Genomic DNA, 20,000 nt, shown 5'->3' with positions numbered 1-20,000 from the left:
AACTCAAGCTTTGAGCATTTGCAAGGATTACCGACCGATGAGTATGCCTGACCAGAAATGTTAACTTGCCGCTTTCTTGTGGTAGTTTTAAGCATTATACTGTGCAGATTTGAAAAATCCATACCTTCATCAAATAATCGGGAAAAAGGTGCTCTTTATTATCATTTTTAGATTTAAATGGTAGAATCTGGGCCAGCCGGATTGAAAAGCCACTAGCTATGAGGCCTTCGGGTCATGGTATGTCTGTGTGTGAGACAGTCTTGATTTTAAGAATGGATAACTAATTGCCAATGGTGTCTGATAATATTATAGAACATGTCATTTGAACGTATTTTCTGCTATTGCCTTGGGTTCTCTCAGTTAACAGGCAAGCAATATATTAAGAATCAGTGTTGGACGGTCAGGGCCTGCAAGGCCTTCTCTGCTGGCCTAAAAAATATCTGAATCACGGACTGACGTTAATTATATTTTGTACATGAATACTTATTAAATCATTACAAATTGTCTATCAGCTTCCTTTCATTGCGTTTCCCCTGGTTGCGCTGCTTCTAGTTGTGTTTTCATTTTTAAGCATTTAACCAATCACATTTCAGCCATTACCGTATTTACTCGCTGCGCCCGCACATAAGCCACGCCCTTAAAATTGCCTTAAAATTGTTGAATTTTACGATTTCTCACGTATAAGCCGCCCGATTCACAATTGTCACCTCCATATTCATGGTTTTAATAGGGAGTACAAATGTGTTACTTTACAGAGAAAATCTTGAGAAAAATCATTGCACATGGTATTTCTGAGATATTGTATGAATCAAAAGCACAATATATCATGAGTTAGTTAATATGCCTTTTTTGTAAATGCAAAATATCTATTTATTCAATTTGAAAAAGAAATAAGTCTATCTTGATGAGAACCTGATGCTTTTTAAAGACAGAAATTACAATTTCCTTACCACAAGTTTAAGATGTTGTGGCAGCCAAATTGCTTCTACTATCAAAATAATATACTGCTATAGTGGTCACTTTCGAACAAGAAAAAGAAAGAAAGAAAAATCAAAGCGGAATTTAGTTTTATTTCATGAACACAAATGTACAATAATTTCCTTTCAAAGAGGAAGTCATGTAAGCACAACCAGGAACTCTGTCCATAGCGGTATACAGTAATACCTCGACATACAAATGCCCCGACATACGAATAAAATGTTGAACAAATATTTATCTTGAGATATGAGACACATTTTGATATACAAGCATACAGCGGACGCGAGAGGCTGATCATAAGAACATCATGGGCACTGTCTTTCTGGTCGCAACTCCCTCTTGTAATATCTCTACGAGCACTGGGCAGAGCGTTGCATTTTTTGTTTTTTTCCGTGCGAATATTTGAAGGGAAGACAAAAGCAAAGAAACCCTCGATAGGTTGCATCTGAAAGTCAGGGTGGAGGGGGGGCAAATAGAGCCAACCCGGGAGATGGTATAAAAATGTAAAACAAAATTAGAATTAAGTTTAGTGCAAGGTTAGATTAAACATATTTTTGAGTGTGTCTGCATCGTAATCCAAGTTCAATTAAATTAGTTTATGTTATGTTACGAGCAGGTTGCCATGCAAAAAGTCTCCCTCACTCACTCCCCCCCCCTCTCTCTCTCTCTCTCCGCGAAATCCGTCAAATTTTAGTACTATTAAACACATTTTAGTACACTATTAAACCACTAGTTATTTGTTACTTTGTTAATAGATGGCGAATTAGAACAAATAAAAAATTTTTTCCAATCCGATGTCCTTTTTTGGGTGTTTTTTCAGAGGGTTGGAACGAATTAATTTGTTTTTAGTTCATTTCTATGGGAAACGTTCGTTTGAGTTACGAGTAATAGCGTTATGGCGTTTCGTCTTTGTCACCTTGCATTTTTTTGCATGTCGTCTTTATGCGCATATAAGCCGTACCCTCGATTCAGTCATCATTTTTTGTCCGACAAATGCAGCTTATATGCAAGTAAATACGGTATTTGTTGCCAGGGTAAGAAATCTACCTGATGGCCTTCACAATCAGTTCTGAAGGCTCTGTAGCACAAAATAAGTCTCGATAAAACGGTTGCTTTAACCAATCAGATTTCGAGTTGGCGACACCAAGGCCTTCTCGCAGGCGTAGGGAAATGTCAGCGTTTTAACACACTATGATTGGCTAGTGATAGCAAACTGTAGCACACTATGATTGGTCAGCGCTAGCAAAAAGTATTTGTAGCGAATATATTTATATCGTTGCATTGATTTAATAGGAGATTTGTCAACCCACAATGAAGGAGAAAAAATTGTTGCAGATTTACTGTCAAAGCCATTTTCAAGACAGACTTTTCAATAAATGCTGGACATCATTAAGAAAGGTCGGACAACTCCGAACCTAGCAAGCCAGTCACAACAGGGAAAAGGGTTTGTCCGCCATTTTCAGTCCACTAACTACGAGCGGTACCCCTAGCTCACAGGCTCCGAGGAACGCTGCACATTCTATTGCTGGGAGTGCTTGTTATTGGCCACTCGACATGGTGTTTGGAGTGTTACTTGTGCTTGCTCAACGCAGAGCCACGGAACACTTTTTGACATGACTCGGCTAAGAACATAACTGACTAACTGAAATCTTTTTGAGGAAAGAAAGGAAGATGGATTTTGCGTAGAAATAAAAAGGATTTTAGGTGAGTAAAATGTGGCTATATTTCTAAATAATATTTCAATTTTGACGTTATTATTGATGCTTTTTTTATATGTGGCGCAGCTTTGGCTGCAGTAAAGGTGTTAGAGCCATAAAATAGTTATTGGGGGCTGGATTGATTCAGACGTAGCACTACTGAAGGCCTAGGTGTGAAATGCACGGCCCGCCACGGTTAAGAATACAGTAATACCTTGAGATACAAGCTTAATGCGTTCTGGGACCGAGCTCGTAGTCTTCCCCACAATTTTCGCGACTTCACTTCTTTGCGATTTTTTTCTCCTATTATTTTTTTTTTTTTAATTAGTTCATAAAAATGTGAAAATCCAGGCTAAAACTCGCAAGCGGAAGCCACTTCCCTGTATTCCGGTTGCTACTAGGACTTGGCACTGAAAAACTAAAAAAAAGTAGTTATAATAGGGGTGAGCCTACTTCGCCATTTTTCGATTATCGCGGCCATGTCTGGTCTACAGAGCTGCCAACCTCCGTTGACCCCATTTCAGGAGTCCCCTTGTCCGATTTCTGGAGTTCCTCCGGAGTGAATGCGATTCACACAAAATCAATATATGCTGAAGTCGCACAAGACGAATCATTCGTCAGAACTTGTAACTCGGATGATTCACAATGCACTCGTGTTACTGAATTCTTCGGGTTTACAGTTCGGTTGAATCAAGATAGCGCAAGCCTTAGCGATGATGTGAATTTCAAGGCATTTAAATTGGAAATTTGGAACTTTTCCGAAATGGTTGCTTAAAAAAAAATTAAGTGACAATTTTTGGGGACTTTTGGCATTTAGGGAGTTTGCGTTGCATTTCCGGGTAATCTCCTGACATTCCGGGGTAGTTGGCAGGTCTGGGTCTACATTAACTGCAATATTTGAGGGGTTACTGTATCACAAATCAACTTTTCCCATATAAATTAACTAAATAAAAATTATTTTGTTCCCACCCGCTGAAAAAACACAAAAAATAGGATATTTTTATTGGTTCTAATTCACCATTTATTTACTGTTGGGGTAATCATTATTATAAATGTGTTTGCAATGAATATAAAGCCTTATAATATACATGCTTACTATATTAATCAATATATTTGCTTATTAGGAATAGTAATGCTCATCCTAAATGTGTAACTATATTAAACAATATATATATGTGTTGATCGCTTTCAACGAAGACAAACGCTTACGCCAAGGTCGCTCTCCAGGACAGCTGGGTCCAGCGAGAGATACGAGTTCGCAAAGACATAAAACAATACACTAAGTTCTTGCTCCGAGGACTGAGTACTGGAAGATACACCTCAACCCTTTCCCCCAGATGCAAGTTCGCAATGAAGATCTGTGAAGGACGCTTAAATTGTTGTTGGGTCAGCGGATGGCTATCAAGCATATTGTTTTAATTTGTGACGCTAGTATGACGCTAGGTTTGCTTGATTATAGAATTGTTTTGTTTCTTGCTTACGCAATTGGATCGAGTCGATAACCTTGTAATTGTTTTGATTTGAGGCCTTAAATGGGCAGGACATAATGCCACTCGTGAGAATAATCTTGGTCGGCCGAGCGGTCCGGATGTATTCTTTTCTTGCAAGAATTAAATGTGATGTGACTACAGATGCCTTTTTTATTGAAAGTACAATTGGAAAAACCTAAGGATAAACGTACAATTGGATGAACCTAACATTTGGTCCTTCGAGCCTGTGGTCAAGATACCGAAGCAGAATCCAGGTCGCTTCCGTTCGATATCTGGAAAGACCATGCATGGCGCTTAAATACCCTTTTCCGGGCTGGATAACTCGAAGGAGCGCCTGGGTTCTCGACGGTTTCGACGACTAACCCTCTGAAAGAGACATCTGGGGTCATATCTGGTAAGTCCATTTTTTTTAAATGAGACTCGCGTCCAGGGGACTGCGACACGCGTCCAGGGGACTGCGTTAAAAACCCTGGGTATACTAGTCGCTGCCAGGTGAAGAGACAGAGCATGAGTCTATAAAACTTGGGGCAGTTCGGGGTGTCCTGTGCCGTGGTCCGGAAAGGTACAAAAATAACTCTGACAGTATATCAAGCTAGGGTATACATTTGTGTTGCGTGTGTTACGTGTTGCGTGTGTTACGTGTGTCCTTCCGCGGAAAAGAAATTTGCTAACTGATAACTGAGTGCACGCGAGCTCCATCCAAAGATGGGCAACTCGAATAAAAAAGCGGCTAGCGACGACGATCCAAAACAGCGTCTGCCGTGTAGAGATTGGAAGTTTGTTGAAAGTCAAAGCGCTACAAGGGTTAAACACCTAAATTTATGGATAAACAAATATGGGTTTGCTGGCCAGCTTAAATATGCATGAAATATTAAAACCTGCGGGATAAAATACGCACTAAGCATAGAAGTAATCTATATATAATATGTGAAGGGAGACACAAGCGACACGGCTTGTTCCACAGATACTAATTATTGTTTTTGATGACGAGGCGGGGAAAGGCAAAACGTGCTGTTTTGTAAATGATAGCGGTCCTCGGCTGGTTGATAGGAGTGAGGCGATGGGCTGTTTTATTCTAAAAACAAGACAGGCCTGCTCAAAATGATTTGAATGAGGATGTTGAGCTAAATTTTAAACCAGAGATCACATTCTTTGTGAATGAATTCAATTGGAATTTTTTGTATGATGCTGAAAGTTGTAAAACGGCAATTAAAATGGTTATTTCCAAGTGCTAGGCATGCTTTGTTAATAGTAACTAAATGTACTGTCAATGTACTGGAATGAAATGGCTTATTGTGGCTTATCCTGGTTTCGTTCCCGTCTGCTAGCGGGAATATTTTGGTTAACAGAAATACAAAACGGCAAATTAAATGTTTAGCGGGCTTGCCAAAACTGCGTTTTTGTCATATTCTAAACTTGCCAAATAATGCGTTGATTGCGGGGGAAGCGCTCTGTTTTGGTGCGGCTGATTTGACGGTGTTGACATTATAATACAGTATAGTATGCGCGCGGACCGCACAAGCGACTAAAATTTTTGGGGGACCCCTTCCGTGGAGAATATTACAATAATTGGCCTTGGGGGTGCTGAAGCAAACTTGAGGGCAGAAATGGGTTTTGCTATGATATAGTTGGGCTTGCAGCATATTGTGATTATGGGGTCTTGGCAAACTATGGTGATATAGTTGGATATCGGGAGAGTAATTAATTTGGTGTAATTAATTTAGTCTTCTCTAAAAAGCGTTATAATTGTGTGCACAGGAGGACAAAAAGAAAAAAGAGCGTTTTGGAATTTGTAAACAAAAGATAAGGATGCTGCTTCTGCAGCGAGCGTGAAGGTCACAGTCAGCGGCTAAGGGCGCGCTTCCGTTTAAACATTTCAGAATAAGAAATGTCTTTCGAGGTGATAGAAAATCTGTTTGGCAAAGATTGATTTGGTAAAAGCTTTGGAATTGGGAATAATACTATTATTATTATTTTATTTTTTTGTTTTGTGAAGTTCAAAGGGCTCTTGATTGAAGAGAGCTAGTTTTGGAGGATAAAACAATATTATTACAGTTTTTGAATGGTTGGTTTGTTCAAAATACTTCAATATAGGTGATTGGCTGGTTAAAGAAAAATGAATGGAATTTTGTTTTTGTTTTTTTACAATATTATGGCATATTGGTTACAATTTGTGGGTCCTTTATTAAGCATTGAAAATTGTAATTAGGAAATGCCTAGTAAAAGGTGGATTTCTCTAATTTAATTGTAGATTTTTCTTGTGGTAAACAGGGAGCTATAAGAAATGGCTCTTATCTTAAGTAAACATAGTATGGGGTGATTTGCAATTTATGTCTTAGGTATTAAGAGTTATTTGGTTGTTAAAGAGATCAGACATGAATTTAACAATGCAGAAATGGCATGAGAAATTTCGTGGCATTCGTCCAAATTATTAGGTAAATTGAACCTGGCTGGGGTAGATAAGATAATTGATTTAGGATAGGCATAGTTTCCCTGGAAGAAACATGGAGCGTCTTTAGGTGCACAAAAGACTTTCCCTGTTTGGCCTGAAGGGGGATATGCTTTGGTATAGGTCATATTGATGACTATTGGGACGTTACTGCCTATTGCTTTAGGGGCATACAAATTAAGAATTTAGCCAAAACTTACTGCATTGCAATTATGGGGTTAATACACCTAAATGTTACGGTGATAACGATTGGCAATAACAAGCTTAGATAAAGGGGAATATCTACAACAAATTCTGGTAGGGCTTTCCATGGTGTGAAACAAGTGAAATAATGTCTATGTTTTAGAAATAACATCTCCAAATTATAAAATATCAACCTTGGAGAAATGCTTTAAGTAGATGGGTTGACTAGAATGGGCAAAATTCGATATTATTAAAAGGGGGTGTAACTTAATGCAGAACATGGAGATAAAGTTTTTACAAACGGTTAAATAAAAGGGGGTGTGTGTGTGTGTTTCAATGTGTCACAACTTTTCCGTTATTGCATTATTGGCGAATAGATAGTTAATCACAGCCACTCGCTTGGCAGTCTACATGCTGACTGACTGGGGTAAGGGGCGGTGGCAATTGAACAAATTTCTATTTTTAGATATGTGGCATGTGGATCTAATACATTAATTATCTAGTTTCTTCAGGCATCAAATTTGCGGTTCGAGGATCTACTAATGCGGAGTGGATCCAGACCTTCCGGAGTGTGGAGTATTCCTGGTGTCCTCAAGAATTCGTAGGTTTTCTCCGGGTACTCCAGTTTTACTCCAACAAACCAAAATTATGGATGATTGGGGGAGCACTCAAAGCAAATTCCTTGATTATGAGTGCGAGCGTGGATGAGTGTCTGTCTTTTGTGTTTTAATTGGCTGGCCACCAAGATATATCAATATTCTAATATCAAGGTGGAATATTTCTGAAATCGCTGATAAGCCTTTCGAGGACGGTGGTGGCAGAGTAGGACAGAAACAAAAAAAGAAAAGAATTTCGCCAAATGAAATTTTTGATTTCTGCAATGGGAAATTTTGGGAACCTGGGGGACTAAACAAAAACAAAAGACTTATCTGGGAGGGCTGCCATTTTGAGTCATGGTAAATTTCATGCCTCAAAAAAAGGGGGAGGTTATATATATTCAATCTATATGCAGATATATGGCAAAAACACGGGCGATTCCCCCTTATGTCAAGCTACAAAAACTACATATCCATTTCAAAGTATACATATGGATTTAAACAGATTGGGGAAACCTTGTTGCAGAAACTGGTCTAGATTGGCAAGCTTGGATGACACACCCGTGCAAAAAAAAAAAAAAACCATCAGGACTTCGATAAAATTAAACCATACGGTGGGGGCATTACAAATCATTATTCAGACTGACAAATTAACTTGTGGATCCTTGTCTGACGTTTTTCCTAAGTCCATGGGCAGGTGGAGAAGACTCTTTTTACAAAATTCTACAATTGTGTCTCAACAAAAATGACCATGTCTATGAGACGGTAAGAAAATCGTCAGAGATGGAAACACCCGGATTCGCCCTAGTAAAATTAAAATCTGAGATGACCAGAGAATTCATTTCTGCAACAGGGAGTTCCCAAATGGGAGGCGGTAAAAAAAAAAAAATTGGTTACTGTTGATGGAAAATGCAGCTAATACTATAAATCAAACCTGGATAACATGTATTGTGCCCCGCCCTCTCTTACGAGTAGTGCCCGCGCAAATTACTCCTGATTGTGTAATGGAGATAATGACAAATGAAAATGTAAGCCCCAATTGTGAGAAATGGAATAATGTCTACCCAGTTACAAGAACTTTTCAACACATGTCGCTTAAATCATTTTACCTGCTTAAAACCTTACAGGGCATGGTCTGAAGCTGAATGCGATAAATGAGACGTGGTGTGCCCACGTCCTAAAACCGACTACACCCTGGCACCACGTTCTGACCTATGATGGTGGTGGGGTGGAAATAAATTATACGACTCCTGCCAAAATGACAGCAGGACTTTGTGCCTTGGTCTCACTGCTATTACCAGTGTCTGTTTTTCCATCTACAGTAGAGGAGATACAATTGGCTGCACAGAAATCCGGTATGATGGCGGGCCCCTCGCGACGGCGTCGATCGGCATGGAGAGGGTGATCCGACATACATTGATGCGATTGGCATCCACGGGGCGTACCAGATGAGTATAAGTTGGCTAATCAGATCGCAGCAGGTTGGGAGTATATTTTTCTTTTAACTACTCCAAACAAAAATGTTGATCGGATAAAATTACCTGCATTACAATGTCCAAAAACTTGGAAATTATACTGAACAGGGATTTGTGGCGATAAAGGAACAATTGGCAGCCACCAGTCTTATGGCGTTCCAGGATCGCATAGCAGTTGATATGCTGCTTGCGGAGCAAGGGGGCGTGTGTGCAATGTTTGGAGATCAATGTTGCACCTTCATACCGAACAACACGTCACCCGGTGGGTCCCTCACCCAGGCCATTAGTGGCCTGCAGATCCTCAACCGCAATATGAAGAAGCATTCTGGAGTCGGAGAATTCCGCCTTGGAAAGCTGGTGGCATGTCCTTTTGATTTGGCCCAATTTGTTGCATTTGTGGTAGCCCTTTTTGCTACGATTTTGACATTATGTGGGTGTTGTATTATTCCCTGCATAAGATCTTTGATGAGCCGACTTATAACCACTGCGATTGCCCCTACAAATTCTAAATTGCATGAATTATATCCTCTGTTGATGAGACATACTGAGGGAAGCAGTGAATTTCAAGAGCATGGTAATTTCGAGGATGAAAAATGATGGCGAAAATTATTTTGTTTTCTGCTTTCAGACCTGCCGAACGAGTAGGGCCTAAGCGGGTAAAATTAAAACAGCCAACGGAGATATCCCTCTCTTCTTGGATTTGCCATAAAATAAATAACGAACATATAATAAAAAAGGGGGGAATGTTGGGTTTATTCTGGGATGTTACTATATGTTCATTTGGAATTAATGGAATAAAGCTGAAAGGAAGTTTTATTAAGGGGATCATGTGCAAATTTATAATATAGGGGGGAATGTTGGGGTAATCATTATTATAAATGTGTTTGCAATGAATATAAAGCCTTATAATATACATGCTTACTATATTAATCAATATATTTGCTTATTAGGAATAGTAATGCTCATCCTAAATGTGTAACTATATTAAACAATATATATATGTGTTGATCGCTTTCAACGAAGACAAACGCTTACGCCAAGGTCGCTCTCCAGGACAGCTGGGTCCAGCGAGAGATACGAGTTCGCAAAGACATAAAACAATACACTAAGTTCTTGCTCCGAGGACTGAGTACTGGAAGATACACCTCAACCCTTTCCCCCAGATGCAAGTTCGCAATGAAGATCTGTGAAGGACGCTTAAATTGTTGTTGGGTCAGCGGATGGCTATCAAGCATATTGTTTTAATTTGTGACGCTAGTATGACGCTAGGTTTGCTTGATTATAGAATTGTTTTGTTTCTTGCTTACGCAATTGGATCGAGTCGATAACCTTGTAATTGTTTTGATTTGAGGCCTTAAATGGGCAGGACATAATGCCACTCGTGAGAATAATCTTGGTCGGCCGAGCGGTCCGGATGTATTCTCTTCTTGCAAGAATTAAATGTGATGTGACTACAGATGCCTTTTTTATTGAAAGCTCAATTGGAAAAACCTAAGGATAAACGTACAATTGGATGAACCTAACATTTACTAACATAGTAAGAAAATAACTATCTAGTGGTAATACTAAAATAATGAAAAAACACAAAAAAATAGGATATTTGTATTGGTTTTAATTCACCATTTATTTACTAACAGAGTAACAAATAACTATCTAGTGGTAATAATAAAATAATGAAAAAACATTTTTATTGGTTCTAATTCACCATTTACTAACAGAGTAACAAATAAATATCTAGTGCAGTGGTTCTTAACCTGGGTTTGATCGAACCCTAGGGGTTCGGTGGAGCCTCTAACACGGAGGTCAAGACACATCGACTCATCATGTCCATTCATGATAACATGCCCCACTTGAGCATTACTGGCTGCAGAAGATCACTTGACATTCAGTGGCCTATCAGTGCTGCAAGGAATTTATATATCTTCAATTTGAAAAGAATCATGATTTATTTCACACTAAAGTAGGGTTCGGTGAATGCTCATGAAACTGGTGGGGTTCGGTAGCTCCAACAAGGTTAAGGACCACTGATCTAGTGGTTATACTAAAAATACATTATTCGGTACAACGCGGAGTGCGTGGAGGGAAGAGAGAGGAGAGATAGAAAGAGACTTTTTGGACGACACCGCGCTCATAACATGAACATAAATTTAACTTAAATGTTCTTAGATTACGATACAGACACACTTCGAATTCTGTTCAAATTACCAATAACCCGAAGAAGATGTAGCAGGGAATACGACATATTACCAATTACAAGGACAATAATGTGTCTGTTAACGCAGATGCCTCACTAGCAGAGGAACTGAACCGTTTCTTTGCCCTCTTTGAGACTGACAAATCAGACCCAGTCTCAAAACATCCACCACCACCCTTCAGCAGTGCACTGGATCTTCAGGAACATGAAGTGAGACAGGTACTGCAGACTATGAACACCAGGAAGGCTGCTGGCCCTGACGGAGTACCGTATTTTCACGACTATTCGGCGCATCGTATTTTTAGCCGCAGTGTCAGTAACGAGTGCTATTTCTGTATTTTAAACACACAAAGCACGCACCGTTTTTTAGACGCATATATATTATATATGGATGAACATCGAAACGCAATAGCGCTGGCTACCGGAAGCAGCCTATTTCCGGGTTCCGGTGCGCAGTGACTGCTGGGAAATATAGTTCTTACACGCTACACCCACACGCTAAAAACACGTTTTTAAAAAGGCAACGGAAGCAAAACTGAGTTCGGTGGTACTTTATTTAGACATTTTACAATGTACTCACGTCATCATCACCCACAAATCCATCAAAGTCCTCATTTTCTGTGTCTGAATTTAACAATTGCCCAAATGAGTCTTCCAAAACGCCGGGTCCAGCAATTGTAGTTCTCAAGCCTCTGGGAATGACGGCAAGCTCCGAGTTAATAACTAATATATATATATTTGTGTATATGTGTATATGTGTGTATGTGTGTATGTGTGTATGTGTGTATGTGTGTATGTGTGTATGTGTGTATGTGTGTATGTGTGTATGTGTGTATGTGTGTATGTGTGTATGTGTGTATGTGTGTATGTGTGTATGTGTGTATGTGTGTATGTGTGTATGTGTGTATGTGTGTATGTGTGTATGTGTGTATGTGTGTATGTGTGTATGTGTGTGTGTGTGTGTGTGTATGTGTGTGTGTGTGTGTGTATGTGTGTACGTGTACGTGTGCGTGTGCGTGTGCGTGTGCGTGTGCGTGTGCGTGTGCGTGTGCGTGTGCGTGTGCGTGTGCGTGTATGTATGTATGTATGTATGTATGTATGTATGTATGTATATATATATATATATATATATATATATATATATATATATATATATATATATATAAATCCTGCCGCTAGATGTTGGCGTCAACAGAGCATTCAAAGCTATACTGTGAACTATATATATATATATATATATATATATATATATATAGTTCGCAGTATAGCTTTGAATGCTCTGTTGACGCCAACATCTAGCGGCAGGATTTCTTTTGTAAATATAGCCGAAATGACGATGAGCACCAAATTTGTGCGCTCGCGCGACGTCATACTGGGTGTATTGAAGAACTGGATGTATTAAGAACTCGATATCCCAGCAGTCACTGCGCAGTACTTTATCTACGGGAAATAGTAGAGTCGGGGGCTGCTTGCCGTAGTTGTCCTATCGACTGATTTATTTGATTTTATCGTGATAACAATTTTAGTATTGGTCCATATATGTATGCATGCATGTACATTTATGTGTATGTATGTATGTATATATGTGCTAAGCAACACGCTTATTTGATTATATATTTATTCATGTATTTATTTCTTGACCTAATTATTACCTATCTATTTAAGTCTAAAATGCCTTTCCTATTCCTGCATCCTCACCCTCTTGCCACTGGAACAACGAAATTTCCCGAATACGGGATGAATAAAGTTATCCAATCCAATCCAATCCAATATATAAAGCGCACTGGATTATAAGGCACCCTGTCTATTTTGGAGAAAATTGTAGACTTTTATGTGCACCTTATAGTCGTGAAAATACGGTACCTGGGAAGGTGCTCAAAGCCTGGGCTGACCGTGACCGGACGTTTTGTCGACGGACAATTCGTCACCGGACAATTCGTAAGGTTAGTGGTTAGAATTAGGGTTAGGGGATAGTGGTTAAGGTTAGTGGTTAGGATTAGGGTTAGGGGATAGTGTTTAAGGTTAGGGTTAACCTAACCTCAACATCGCGAACGATTGTTTTGTTGCATAAATAACTATTAACAACCAGGTAATCGATCTCTCAAAATTATAGTCATGAGAGAGAGTTTTTACTTCAGATTTTTTAAAGGAACTTTGACATTAAAATAAAAGGCAATAAATAAAACGAAAATTGTCCGTCGACGAAATGTCCGTCAACAAAATGTCCGGTCGGTGAAGTGTCCGGCAACGAACTGTCCGTCGACGAAATGTCCGGGTACCGTGCTGACCAGCTGACTGGTGTTTTCACAAAGATCTTCAATTGTTCCTTGCAACAATCCATCATCCCATCCTGCCTGAAATCTGCCACCATTATCCCTGTCCCTAAAAAGCCAACTATTGACAGCCTGAATGATTATAGGCCTGTCGCCTGGGATCATGAAGTGCTTTGAAAAGTTGGTCGCCCGCTACATCAGGGATACAATCCCTCCCTCAGTTGACCCTCACCAGTTTGCCTATAGAGCAAATAGGTCCACTGAGGATGCCATCGCCATAGCTCTACACACAGCACTGAGCCACCTGGAGCACCATGGAAACTACGAGAGGATGCTTTTCATTGACTATAGCTCAGCTTTCAACATTATAATACCGGACATTCTGGCTGAAAAACTCTCCCACCTTGGACTATCTTCTTCCATCTGCTACTGGATTAAAAACTTCTTAACCAATCGTCCACAAACTGTTAGACTTGGTCCCCACTTCTCTTCCTCCATTACACTGAGCACTGGCTCCCCTCAAGGCTGTGTACTGAGTCCTCTTCTGTACTCCCTGTACACCAACCCACCAGTCTAACTCCATCATCAAATTTGCCGATGACACCAGTGTGGTCAGACTCATCTCAGGAGGGGATGAGTCGGCCTACAGAGATGAGGTCAACAAACTGTCTTCGTGGTGTTTGGTGAACAATCTCACACTAAACACCACGAAAACTAAAGAAATAATCCTGGACTTTTGCAAACGCAGCACAGATCTGGCCCCACTCCTCATAAATGGAGTATGCGTAGACCCTCGCTACCTCAGCAGAGCCAGGAACATTGTCAGGGACCAATACCACCCTGGTCACAACCTGTTCCAGCTGCTGCCCTCAGGCAGACGCTACAGGTCTCACAAAGCACGGACAAATAGACTTAAGGACAGTTTTTTCCCCACAGCCATCAGGACTCTGAACTTGAGTTAGCACGACACACAACCCCTTCTGTCGTGACCGGACGTTTCGTCGAAAGACGTTTGGTCGACGGACGTTTGGTCGACAGACGTTTGGGCGACGGACAGTTCGTCAAACGGACAATTCGTCAAACGGACGTTTGGTCGACGGAATCGCTGCCGGACATTTCGGCGAACGGACGTTTCGTCGTCGCCGGGTTCGCTCGCTCTCAAAATTAGTATCATGAGAGAGAGAGTGAGTTTGTAATTGCATTGACAATGTAAAAGCATTCGCTCACCCCGCCGCCGGATTCGCTCATATTGGTGTGTGTACATGAGAGAGTGAGTTTGTAATTGCATTGACAATGTAATAGCATTAATATCTAAATATCTAATATCAAAATTATCAATAAATTGCGTGTTATTGGCGTGTGTTCATGTTTCTCGTCGCCGGATTCGCTCACTCGCTCCGCCCCCGGATTCGTGTGTGTACAAGTTTTTCAACCTCGGCCCGCGGGCCATATACGCCCCATTTGGCTTTTTAATCCGGCCCGCCAGCGTTGTCCAAATTATATTAAAAATGAATGACCTCATTCATTTCCCTTTGTCCTGCAATACCGCTCATCACTCTCAATTTAAAGACTGCTTTCTTTCGTTGAATAATAATGTTCTTAATGTTGAAAGTAAATTTGAAAATACATTTTCACCTTCAATTGTGTCTTTTTTCTTATATTTCAATCACCAGGCTTGATGAATTACATTGCATGTCCAAATGCTGTCAAATTTTAGTAATTTTTTGATCATTTTGATATTTAGATATTAATGCTCTTACATCGTCAATGCAATTACAAACACTCTCATGTACACATGCCAATACGAGCGAATACGGGGGCGGCGCGAGCGAATGCCCCTACATTGTCAATGCAATTAAAAACTCACTCTCTCTCTCATGATTAAAATTTTGTGAGCGAGCGAACCCGGCGACGACGAAACGTCCGTTCGCCGAAATGTCCGGCAGCGAATCAGTCGACCAAACGTCCGTTCAACGAAACGTCCGTTCGCCGAAACGTTCGACGCGTGTGCGGTCGATTGGTCGCCGGTCTTTCGGTCGCCGGTCTTTTGGTCGCGGTCTTTAGGTCGCCCGGAAGTTTGCTCGTCGGTCTTTGGGTCGCAGGTCTTTTTTGTCGCCGGTCTTTTGGTCGCCTGATCGGCTGCTGCCACCTACTGTCAATTTATTAAAAAGCAAATTCACAGGTGGTGTTTTTATTGAAGCAGTCCAATGAACCTTCATTCTCTCTGGGAGAACTTGCAATGTTGAAATACTTTAGATTAGATGGTCATTTTTATCAAACAAATAAAAGTATTAGTATACTTTTACTTAGACAGTATTTAGATCGTTTCAACAGTATTTAGACTCTAAATACAGTGGTACCTCGTCATACGACCGTTCGTCATACGGAATGCTCGTCTTACGGGGGAAATTTCGATTGAATAATTCGCCCGTGATGAGGTCAAAATTTCGTGATGCGACCAAGCCAGGTTGCCATGGCATTTTTTTGGCATATCTTTCGTGTATAACAATATTTACGAGCACCGGATGAGCTATTCAGACCAGGAAACGCACAACGCGCATGCGCGGTGAAAAGAGGGCTTTCTGGGTAATGAAGTATACTCGTGCTCGCAAAAGCATCCCCGGTAGCAACTCTATCATAGGCGCCGTTCGAGGGGATGCGAACACAGATGCTACAAGCTAAAAGGAGCCGCTAGCCAGCGCCCCCGAAGCTCCCATAAGCAACGGGGCGATCGCTGATAAAAGACTCTGCTCGTTGGCTGCTCATAAGAACATCGGGGGCACTGGCTCGCTACAGCATCCCCGGTAGCAACTCTATCATAGGCGCCGTTCGAGGGGATGCGAACACAGATGCTACAAGCTAAAAGGGAGCCGCTAGCCAGCGCCCCCGAAGCTCCCATGAGCAGCGGGGCGATCGCTGATAAGACTGCTGCTCGTTGGCAAGTGGTCGTGCGTTCTCCGATTGTGAGGACATTTGTGTGCATCATTTTCGGAATATTTTGAAGGGAATAGTACGACAGCAAACAGCCCATGGATAGCGAACGTGAGGGTGGAGTGTTTGTTCTGTTTACGAGTGCGTCGTGTGGAAAACAAACCGAAGCCCCCCGCCCCTTTTGTGCGTCTCTCTCTCTCCCCTCGGCGAAATCCGCCCAATTTTAGTTAGATTAAACACTTTATTTCTATTAAACCACTCGTTATTTATTACTTTGTCAATATATGGCGAATTATAAGAAATAAAACATTTTTTTCAATCCAATATCCTGTTTTTGGTGTTTTTTTCAGAGAGTTGGAACGAATTAATTTGTTTCCCATTCATTTCAATGGGAAACTTTACCTCGAGTTACGAGTATCTTGTCATACGAGCTCAGTCCCGGAACGGATTAAGCTCGTATCTCGAGGTACCACTGTACTGTTGAAACGATCTAAATACTGTTGAAACGATCTAAATACTGTTGAAACGATCTAAATATCTAATATCAATAAGAGTACTCATTTAACACATCAATAAGAGCACTCATTTAACAAATCGGCTGCTGCCATTGACTGTTATAGGCGTCCAATGAACCTTCATTCTCTCTGGGAGAAATAAGAGCACTCATTTAATACATCAGCTGCTGCCATCGACTGTCATAGGCGTCCAATGAACCTTCATTCTCTCTGGGAGAATGAATGGGAGAATCTCTCTTAAGGTAGAAAAATGGTTAAGAATGCCCAGAAAAGTGTCACAAAAGCGGAGTAATAGTTTTTAAAACAGCATTTAATGATTAAATACAAATACTGGAGCTTTTCAGACATTAATTGGGGGTGATTTTCCCGGGGGAAAGACAGCTATAAACCTTGGCGCAACCAAATGCGACGACCATTTGCGAAAGGGCCTAAATTTCACAAAAACGGGGTAAAATACGTACTTATTGATGAAATACAAATACCGGAGCTTATCAGATATGACTACCGGACTCTGGGGGTGATTTTCCCGGGGGAAAGAGAGCGATAAACGTTGGCGCGACCAAATGCGACGATATGCGACCATTCGCAAAAGTGCCAAAATGCACTAAAATGCGGTAAAATCAGCACTTAGTGATGAAATACAAATACTAGAGCTAAAATGACAGTCGATGGCAGCAGCTGATGTGTTAAATGAATGCTCTTATTTCTCCCAGAGAGAATGAAGGTTCATTGGACGCCTATGACAGTCGATGGCAGCAGCCGATGTGTTAAATGAGTGCTCTTATTGATGTGTTAAATGAGTGCTCTTATTGATATTAGATATTTAGATCATTTCAACAGTATTTAGAGTCTAAATACCGTTGAAACGATCTAAATACTGTCTAACTAAAAGTATACTAATACTTTTATTTGTTTGATAAAAATGACCATCTAATCTAAATTATTTCAACATTGCAAGTTCTCCCAGAGAGAATGAAGGTTCATTGGACTGCTTCAATAAAAACACCATCTGTGAATTAGCTTTTTATTAAATTGACAGTAGGTGGCAGCAGCCGATCAGGCGACCAAAAGACCGGCGACAAAAACGACAGGCGACAAAAAAGACCGGCGACCCAAAGATCGACGACCAAACATCCGGGCGACCTAAAGACCGCGACCAAAAGACCGGCGACCAATCGACCGTGTACCGTTCGACGAAACGTCCGTTCGCCGACACGTCCGTTCGCCGACACGTCCGTTCGCCGACACGTCCGTTCGCCGACACGTCCGTTCGCCGACACGTCCGTTCGCCGACACGTCCGTTCGCCGACACGTCCGTTCGCCGACACGTCCGTTCGCCGACACGTCCGTTCGCCGACACGTCCGTTCGCCGACACGTCCGTTCGCCGACACGTCCGTTCGCCGACACGTCCGTTCGCCGACACGTCCGTTCGCCGACACGTCCGTTCGCCGACACGTCCGTTCGCCGACACGTCCGTTCGCCGACACGTCCGTTCGCCGACACGTCCGTTCGCCGACACGTCCGTTCGCCGACACGTCCGTTCGCCGACACGTCCGTTCGCCGACACGTCCGTTCGCCGACACGTCCGTTCGCGACACGTCCGTTCGACGAACTGCCCGTCGCCCAAACGTCCGTTGGCCAAACGTCTTTCGACGAAACGATCGGGTCCCCCCTTTGTGCAATAACTTCGGGGTGTGCAATAACAATATGCAATATCTTAGAAATCTGTGCAATATTTTAGAATCTGCAATATTTTAGAATTCACCGAGCCGGGATGTGACTTTTTATACTTTTATACTACTATTTATGTTTTTTTTTACTGGGAAAACACACTTTGAAAAGCTTGGAGTAGCACCACCAATTTCGTCATACGCAGCTGTGTATGATGACAATAAAGGCTTTTGATTTGATTTGATTTAATCTCACCTTTCACAAAACTTAATTCTAATTCTGTTTAAATTCTTCTTCTTTTTTTTACTTTTCTTCTTGCGGCTAGGCTCTTTTTCCCTCGCTTCCACCTTGACTTTTAGCCGGAGTTTTTAAAAGGACACACTCAAAAACAAGTTTAATCTAACATTACACTAAACTTAATTCTAATTTTATTTTCCATTTTTAAAAATTTCTTGGCTCTATTTGCCCCGCCTCCACCCTGACTTTCAGCTGCAGTTTTTAAAAGGAACCTATTGTCTTCCTTCAAAATACAACTAAAATGACGCACACAAATGTCCTCAATAGGATAACGCACGACCACTTACCAACTTGTCCGGGTGCTCCTCTCGTATTAGCGAGCCAGCTCCATCACGCATACACCACTCTCATGTTTTTCGATAATTTCGTGCTTTTTATTGATTTTCATCATATGCCTTTTCTTCTCACTACCCTTCATTGCACCTACTTGCTTTAGACCCATTGTTTTTCTCTTAATTCTGCAATGACTAATACAAAAAATCAAAAATAACATGGAAAAAAAATGCAATGCTCTGCCCAGTGCTCATAGATGTCTTTACATGAGGCAGATGCGGCGAGAAAGACGGTGCACTGTTATCATAAGCAGCCTCTTGCGTCTCGGCCACCTGGCTATCTCGTATGCTTGCATCTCAAAATTTGTCTCGTATCTCAAAATTTGTCCCGTATCTCAAAATTTGTCTCGCATCTCAAAATTTGTCTCGTATCTCTAGGCAAATATTTGCTCAGAATTCTACTTGTATCTCAAGTTTCTCGTATGTTGGGGCTCTCATATGTCAAGGTATTACTGTAATTGTACTTCAAGGGCCCAACTGTTTTATGGTTATGGGTCTTTCATTTTATATGGTGGTCCCATTAATGTGATAAAATACCATGTTACGGGTATATTTATAGTGGGGCAAATAAGTATTTAGTCAACCACCAATTGTACAAGTCATCCTACTTGAAAAGATTAGAGAGGCCTGTAATTGTCAACATGGGTATCCCATTGGCAAGTGGTCGTGTGTTATCCTATTGTGAGGACATTTGTGTGGATCATTTTTGGAGTATTTTGAAGGCAAGACAAAAGCAAACAACCCTTGATAGGTTTAAAAACTGCAGCTGAAAGTCAGGGTGGTGGCGGGGCAAAATCTGTACTTTCCCAGCGGCACTCCCCCAGCGGCACTCCCCCAGCGGCACTCCCCCAGCGGCACTCCCCCAGCGGCACTCCCCCAGCGGCACTCCCCCAGCGGCACTCCCCCAGCGGCACTCCC

General features: G+C 41.4%; 1 protein-coding gene across 6 annotated transcripts in view; it reads right to left on the bottom strand.

The window, feature by feature from the left end:
• The window catches only part of LOC144085800 (ETS-related transcription factor Elf-1-like), a 64,226-nt gene that overhangs the window by 40,141 nt on the left and 4,085 nt on the right, over nucleotides 1-20,000 (bottom strand). The gene's annotated exons all lie outside the window — the stretch shown is intronic.

The sequence above is a fragment of the Stigmatopora argus genome, chromosome 12, assembly GCF_051989625.1.
Source record: "Stigmatopora argus isolate UIUO_Sarg chromosome 12, RoL_Sarg_1.0, whole genome shotgun sequence".
Classification (NCBI taxonomy): domain Eukaryota; kingdom Metazoa; phylum Chordata; class Actinopteri; order Syngnathiformes; family Syngnathidae; genus Stigmatopora; species Stigmatopora argus.
The sequence above is the reverse complement of the archived record's forward strand: the minus strand, read 5'-3'. Positions and strand labels throughout refer to the sequence as shown.